Below are 7,212 nucleotides of genomic sequence, written 5' to 3'. Positions count from 1 at the left end.
TTGAATTGATTAACTGATAGTTTGATTAATTGATTAACTCCGCGTGCCTGAGGGAAGGAATTCTAATTGGGATCAATTACATGCTGGCATATAAAACCAATTACATGCCTTTACACGCCTTCCCTCTTATTCAATTCAAACCTGTTTAGAGACGTGTTCCAATTGAACACGACTCTCTTCCATTAAATCTCATGAAGTTGTTGTCGGTTAAATGTTGGGAGAAAATCATATTTGAAGAACTCAGAGATTCCCTCACATTTCAGATTACTCATCCTAAAAATCCAGATCAGTATACACCACTTGTGTCAATTTCTTTATTGCATTCTGCGTTTATTGTGATTTAGAGGTGAAAATGTATGCTCCACCAAGTGCTGACTTACTATGAACATGTTCAGAAACGCCATGAGGAGAAAGGTTGTTTGTATACCTGCCTCTTCACCATGTGCTGCTGCTTTTGCTGTTATGAAACCTACGAGTGCTACATGGATATACTCTACTGTTTCCGCCCTTGAGAAAGCAGAGAATGATGCGGTCATCTTCCCATATAGGAAATTCATGTCACAAAAAAAAAAAAAACAACAAAACATTAGGATTTGGACAGCAATTTGTTACAGCCTTCACTCCTCCACATTTTTTTTTCCTCTTCCATGCACATAGCCACTCCATTTCACAGTACTTTCTACACTCTGCACTTTCCGCAGCCAGCCCCACTTTCCGCAGCTCACACAATGTTTCCGCAGCTCACACAGGGTTTCCGCAGCCAATCCCGGATTCCGCAGCTGTTTTGTTAAACTCTAGGTTGCAGGTGTCATCAAGCAAAACAAGTCACATGGGTAGCTGGGGGAATGTTGGTACATGGATGGTGTCCTATTCATTTGACCAAATTTGATGAAAAAGACCCCGGTCAAAGGGAAGTCAAATTGTGTGTTATCACAAAGTCACCACACTGAGTCGCTGCATGTCAAGAAAAAAATAATAATTTTGAATCAATGAAATGAACAAGTTATTTTCTCACTTTTCTAAAGGTATTGATTAATTTTGTATTGATGATGAAAAATGAATGGCTAACTTTGTATCCAAGATTTTAGCGACAGAACTGTGCACATTCCGCAGCTAAAGTCCAATTCCGCAGCCAGAAAAACCTCATTGTTCAAATCAGCCTATCTTTCTCATACAAAATCAGATTTTGATGATTTAAGTATCGTTGGAAAGATCTAAACAAGATATATACAATGAGAAATCTATCATTAGAGTTTGAAATGGCAAATAATGAAATAAATTGCTGGAAAGAAGCAACATTCAACTTGGGCACCAATTCCAAAGCAGGTATAAATTCTTTTGATTTTTCCTTTGAGAACTTGTTTCATTAATACAAATTCTTAGTTTTGTGTGTAAATATCATAACTAGAGAGATTGATCACCTCTCTCATTTGATAATCTTACATTCCATTGCAGAAGAAGTATTAGTTTTTTTTTGCAGGTTTCAGGAGGAAGGACAAATGACTACAAGAGAATGGTGCCTCTCTAAGAGACCAATTTGTTTCATAAGAGGATGATCAGCAACAAAGAGGAAATATGTTGATGCAAATTCAGATCCAAACACTTGAAAAACTTTCAGATACTATTGTCTCCATCACATCCATCCATCACATCCATACTTCATAATAAACCATTCACCTCATTCCACTCCATATTTTCCATTTTCATTCACATACACTTTCCATCTCTTTTTGTCCATTCATAACCCACAAATAAAAGCAAGAATCTCATTCACATGCTTATTGCCCATTGTCATTTCTGCTCTCTATTGCCATTTTCCATTTTCATCTTCCATTCCTTGTCATTTTCATTCAGCAAATAAGCCCTGCTTCAATGCAAATTATTGAGTCCATAGTCCTTTGAGTCTAAGTTCTTTGTAAAAAAACCTTGAGGCTTGCATGCCTTAATGGCAAGTCCTCATGTTGACAAACAATGGGAATACATTAATGTCCCTTGTTCGTTAGATCTTCTAGGTGACTCGACATCAGCAAATTCATTCGTACCTAGCAAGATGTGTTTGGGCATCTTGACTCTCATTGTCATCAATGGTGAGAGTTCTCGTGTTGACTAGTGGCATCCATTAATGGCCACTAAGCCAATAATTTCCTACTATGTTCGACATCAGAACATCTTTTCACATAGTAGGAATTGTGCCAATGAGTTTTGAAGACATGAAGACTATTATTTTCAACATTTTGGAGCAGATTCAGCAAGTTTTAGTAGAAGCAATAAAAAGTCATCTTATCTCTCTATCCATGAATATCCTCTTGTTCAGCCACTTGAAGAAGAATATGATCAGAATCTTTCAGCCACCACACATACAACTCTTCCATTCCAAAGGGTAAGTGAAGGTACGTCATTTTCTAACTTTTGACCATAGAATTCCATAAAAAGCTAGAATGATAATTGTTGGAAAAACATTTCTCTTCCTCATTTCATAAAATTGCCAATACCATCAGTTGGGGGGGGAATACATTCATATTTATATCTTTCCATGTCCATATCGTATTCAGGAGCTCACATACTTCCAACATATATTAATTATTACATTGATATTATGAGCATACAATGGCTTTTGAAAAAGTGCTTAAAGGATAAATTGGATACAAACAAAATCATGGTTGTCACACAAGAACCAACCATCATGCAATCCAATAAAGATATACTTTGCAACAATAATCAAAATATCATTATGCAAAGTTCAAAGATCAAAATAGAAGGCAACAATAAAAAAAAAAATGGTTGTAACACAAGAACCAACCATGTTGCAATTCAAGTGAAACACTTTGCAGAAATATGAAGTTATCAAATGATATCATGCAAAGTTAAGCCAAAGCTCAAGGATCAAAGGAGTTAATGTAATATATATTGCATGAGGACATGCAATAGCTTCAGTTGGGGGGTATTTTGAGTCTTGAAAATGTCATTCATTTCCATTACACTTTCACTATTATGTCCATTATATCACCTCCATTTCACCTCCATTTCACTACTATGTCACCACATTCATCTCACTTTCATTATCATTGGGACACCTTTATGTTTTTCCAATATTTATTATTTCTAAGCCTTTTAAGTGAATTTGTGGTTAAAAATTAGAAAATCATGTGCATATTCTTATACCTAACAAATGGGTTGAGGTTGTTGACATGTGTAGGTTGAAAGGAGACTTCTAGAAGACCCTTATGTGGCACCCCAAGGCCAAATTCGAATTTGAATGGAAAGAATCATGGGATCATGAGGATATGTGTCACATCTCCTAATTGTATTGTAACTCTAAGAAGACATGTGTCTTATCAGTTCCTATTTTGATTAGGACTCTAGAGGTAGAGGGAGAGATTCATGGACTATCATTAATGAGATGGCTCTCATCTTTTTGTATAAATAGGAGATCTCTCTCCTTCATTTGTTAGTCCCTTTTAGTCTTTTAGTTTCTAGTTCTCAAGTTTGTAGTTCTTCCTTGATGGCTTTTGAAAGCTTTTGTACTTTGTACTTTTGAAGAAATTGAATAAAGCTTTGATGTTCTCAACATGGAAGGAGATGTGAAGTAGATGTCATGGAGCATATTAGAATGTAAGGTAGAGTAGATTTCATTTTGTAAATATTGCTTTGTAGAATGTAAGGTAGATTAGATTTTTCATTCATGCAATTTTAATTCATGCAAGTGTGTTTAATTTTGCTTTGATTTCATGACTAGTGGCATGTGTGATCATCTTATCTATGTTGCTGACCTTTATTTTTCTGTAGTATCATTTCTTTAACTTGCACTTTACTTTTGCTCTTAGATATCAAGTTGTTCATCTATTGATGGTTCTTTTTCCATAACCAAATAACTTTATTGGAGCCAAAATATCACTTAGTACAGCTTGGTTTAGTTTGCTTTAAGACTCACATTGCTGACTTGTTCATAATTGTTCTCACATGATAAATCTAGCTGAAAGGCAAAAAGGTTAAGAAAAGGTTAAAGTAGTGTGATTTGTCTCCTTTATGTAGTGTCACTTAGATTTCACATTTCATTTTCATTTTAAATCAGTAGCAGAGATATTGGGCCGATGTCATTAGTCCTTTATTTGATGTCTTTATTTTCCTTTAATCATTTGATTTCATAGGTGGTAGGGGGCCCCTGCCTTGTATAGTTGTCATTTTATTTTTGCTTCTTATTTCACCATGTATATTAGCTGTACATAAATTGCTTTCAAGTTGATTATAGATTAGTGATGCACATAGCCTTTTAATGAACTAATGACGTGATAGAATCATCTTGTCCTTTTGTTGAAGCAGCAAGGATACTGGGTCTCATAGTCATTCTCTCATTATTTGATTATTGCATTTTATTTTGATTGAACTAGTTGTTTTAAGTTGCATTAAACACTTTAGAAAAGCAACAAGAACAAAACCCCAAAAACAACATAAACTATAAAACGACGAAGTAAGAGAAAGGTTAACTAAGCACATATAGTGCACCACACTTCATCAGTTTACGATACCCGGATTGATAATTTATGTAGAGCAATTTAAGACATTAAATTGACTAAACACTCAGTGAGGGTGTTTGGCTCATCTCTAAGATGTTTGCCACTTCGGTGATACCTCCTATGGGCCCTCTCTCCTGAAGATGTGTCACTGTGGGTCCCCTCCTCATACTCTGATGAAACTTCTGATGCCATTACTGTTGTTTCTACCTTGAGTTTTATGTTGTCCTTTGAATCCAATGGAACTGGTAGATGCTCTGAAAATCTGTCACCAAGGGGACAATAAAACAGGTATTGTTAGGAGAGGAATGATGAAATGGGAATAGGGGCTAAAGGGAGAGATTTATCAGGGATTTGGAAGTTTTTTGGGTATAGTATTGACGGGGTAGGGTTTGAATTTATTTTGGTAGGGTTTGGGTTTTTTTAGTCATAGGAGGAGGGGGAAAAAGGAATATGATTACAGTGGTGTTTGGGTGATGATAAGGGGAAAATGATGCAGGGAAAATGGTGATAGGGGTAGGGTAGGAGAACACTTTGACAACACTGTTACTATAGCAAAAACCCTAGGAGCTTGATTTCTTTGTGTCTTCTTTTGTTTACTAAAAAACTTTTTGGCATTAGATTTATACTCATCAAAATCATGGTATTCTTCTCAAGTTTAATGCCAAGAGTGAAGGTAGTTGGTCTACATCTCAAGTTTGATAGGCATTCACAAATTTTGTTTAGGCAAATTGGTGGTTTTCTGGGCTTATATCACTGTGCGCCGTGCACACTGCCCAGTGCGCCGCGCGCTCTGAGTGCACCGCGCCAGTGGAATTTTTACACTGTGAACCGGCTCCCAGTGCGCCACGCCTCCTTGTGTGTGCGCCACGCGCTCAGAATTTCACCATGAATTGCTTGCAGGGATAGGGAAAGGGTTATGTAGTTGTTTTATGGTGGGGTTCTTAGGAAAAATGGTCAAGGGGAGATGAGAAGGATGATGGGTGAGGGGACAAGGGGAGTGGAGTGAAACCTTGGTGCTATCATCACATTTTTGCAACGCCAGCCACCATTTTCTTGGTGATTTTTTTCATGGTTGATCTTATGATTTTGGGTGACATTTAAACATCTCATAAACACCATATCAATGACAAAATTGATGGAGAAGAGGTGTCCATAGGGCCTACCTCTTGTTTTGCTAGCCTTCACCAAGACTTGAAGCGGTTTGGCAATTTTTTATGCCCCTGGCTGTGTGCGTCGCGCGCCAAGCCCAGTGCACTGCGCACTGGGTGTGCATCACGCCCTTGTAAATTTCCCACTGCGGGCTGGCTGCGTGTGCGCCGTGCCCTCTGTGTGTGCCACGCTCCTTGGTGTATGCGTCGCGCCCTCGAAATCCAACTCTCACTCACTCAAATGCTCACAATTTCGCTTTCTCACTTTTGCAATGTCTCTCCAAAGCTTGCAAGAGCACAATGATTTTGGTTTGGGTCAAAACATGTATTTATAGCCTTGGAGGAGATGGGTTTAATTTTTGTCTCTTTGAAAACCCCTTTTCTAATGTTGAGTTTTGCACTTTTTCATTGACCTTTAGACACACTGATTTTCACTTTCCCTTTGACATTTTGGCTCAAATGATGAAATTTTCGGCACCTCTTTGCAAGGACTGTACGACAGAGCATTGTGCCATGTAAATCATAACTGCATCTGAAAGGTCAACTGGTGATTTTTTGAAAAATTTTTGTCATAATTGAGCTTGTTTGACTTTTCTTCAAAACAAAGTTTTGAAGAAGAGTCGAAGTCTCTTCAGGTGATGATGAAGCTTTCTGTACCGTAGCTGTGTAAGGCCTCCCTCTGGCCTGCATGGCTTGTTCTGGACATGTTTTCAAAGACCAAATTGATGAATTCCTAGACCCAATCATAAAAAATGACTTTGTCCTGTAAAGGACCAGACCTGGACTGTCATGAGCTTCGGTGATTATGGACCAAGACCTGAGCCAGCAGGGGCCAGACATGAGGGAAAATGACTAGCATGACTTTCTCTGTCAGATCATGGCATGTCCCTAGTGAAATGCAGCTAAGTGAATGGAGTGGGACACCTAAAATTGAAATGCACAAAGAGTTTTGATCTCTGATGGAGGGCTGACCAGACCGACTCTAACATTGGCTCCAATGGGGGATGGTAGCTCCTTGGAGGTGCCAAGAATAGCAGATCTTTGGAGGAGCTAGACAGTGCCTTTTGTCCATTGGGCTATGGAGTCATCATTTCGATAAACAGCACAGGACTCTGACTTATTTATAAAACTGAAATGACCAAGAAATTGGCTCTACTTGACATTGAAATAACTCAAAAACTAACTTTGCAGACTGAAACCAAACTAAAATAAAAATGGTATTTACAATTAGAGTGGAAGCAACGTTAATAGATCAGCAGTGATACCACTTGAGCAGCCGACCATTGATCGGCCCTCCAGGACAATCTTCCCCATTCATTTCCTTCAGAAGAAAGGCATTCTGACCCCTATATGTTGCAATCTTGGAAGGACCTTTCCATCAGATTTTCGAACTTTCCGTGCTTGCCTTTCTCTTCATTCCTTGCATCCCACTTCAGCACCATATCATCCAACTGAAATTTATTTGCCTTTTTTTTTCTGTCATAGATTTTCTTTATCTTCTCCTGCAACTTGGATGTGTTCTTGAAAAATTCCTCTCTTGTTTGCTGCAG

This window comes from Pinus tabuliformis, chromosome 9 (assembly GCF_031772625.1).
Source record: "Pinus tabuliformis cultivar Carrire ecotype Pingquan chromosome 9, CPIR1, whole genome shotgun sequence".
In the NCBI taxonomy this organism is placed as follows: domain Eukaryota; kingdom Viridiplantae; phylum Streptophyta; class Pinopsida; order Pinales; family Pinaceae; genus Pinus; species Pinus tabuliformis.
Note: the sequence above shows the minus strand (reverse complement) of the source record.